This window comes from Salvelinus sp. IW2-2015, linkage group LG1 (assembly GCF_002910315.2).
Source record: "Salvelinus sp. IW2-2015 linkage group LG1, ASM291031v2, whole genome shotgun sequence".
NCBI classification, from domain to species: domain Eukaryota; kingdom Metazoa; phylum Chordata; class Actinopteri; order Salmoniformes; family Salmonidae; genus Salvelinus; species Salvelinus sp. IW2-2015.
The window spans coordinates 2278871-2280386 of NC_036838.1; positions in this window are offsets into that span (position 1 = coordinate 2278871).

Sequence of the window (1516 nt, forward strand, 5' to 3'; positions counted from 1 at the left end):
ATGGTCCACCACCCAAAGGACATCCAGCCAACTTGACAACTGTGGGAAGCATTGGAGTCAACTGTGGAAGGGCTTTCAACACCTTGTAGAGTCCAWGCCCTGACGAACTGAGGCTGTTGCGAGGGCAAAAGAGGGTGTAACTCAATATTAGGAATGTGTTCTTAATGTTTTGTCCACTCGGTGTACATGTGTAATGTATTAATCTGTGGTGTTTTCCTGACATCATAGGGAAACTGGTTAGGTCACAGTCAGGATAAACCCAGAGCCCTGCCCATTTAAACACAAAGATTTCTAACATACCAACCTCACCCTTTATTAAGCKATTTTACTGTGCATTCTACTCTGCTGTATGATTGATTACTATGACCATATCCATTTTCGCCAGTGCAAAGCTGTAGACAACAATAKATTAGACAACTGATTAACAAAAGGACTGGATGAGTATATTCTGTACCACCATAGACCTGGTCTATGACACCAGGTCAATCTATCCTGAAATATCTATGTCCTTTCTGCGTCCCTGCGGTCATCAGTATCAGCTAAATAAACAAAATATATCTTTATGTTATGTCAAATACAGTGTCAAATAAAGTGTGCCACTTAGTACTTAGTATGATACGTCTTATATTATGTACAATGGAATGTCAAATATATACATTCAAATGTAAAAACAACATTTAACATAATTGCTATTGGATGAGTCTGTGGAGTCCTGAGAAAAGGCTTATTTTCCATACCTCATTATCCTGACATACGTTACTCTAGTGTGGGAAAGTGAACACAATAGACTCCCCTGCTGGTCTAAAGAAGTCACTGTGATTTTTCAGAAATGTCCCATTTCAGAAAAGCGTTGCTCAATACAGTGCAGGAAGAGAGGACTTCAGTGCTTTCAAATACCTTGCYCCAATGCCCGTGTAGCTACAGTGTAATGTTGAAGTTATTTTGAGGGAAGAAATATATAGTATACAAATGTACATCATTTACATAATCCATAGTGTCCATTCTAGCAACTGGGTATTGAACCCCGGTCTCCTGAATGTCACAAGACTGTGTTAGCCCAACGGACGTCTGTAGGTCTCAGGCAATGTTAGTCATCACAGGAGGATGAACCATCCAGCAGCCATACTGTCCCTTGGCTCCAAAAAGAATCTCTTCCATTCATTTTAGTCTGGTCCACAGACTCAAGGCTTTTCATCTCCACTTACCAGCTGTTTAAAAAAAGTGTCATAAATACATTCAAGTATATATCTTTTTTTAAGGCTGGTCTTCCCCTCTCAGGGCTGTGCGCCGCTGAAGGTGGCTATGGGCAGGCAGAGGAGGGTGCAGAAGGTGGGGTGGAGTGGCTGGATCTGGGCGGACAGGCCCTGGTCTAACCTCCAGTCTGTAGAGCTGTCAGGCTTGTAGCATACAGATACTTCACATCTGGGAGAGAAGGAGGGAGGGAAAGAGACACTGTGGTTAGAGTGTGTGGACGTGTTTAAATTTACTTGTGGAGACTGTGTGGATGTGTTTAACT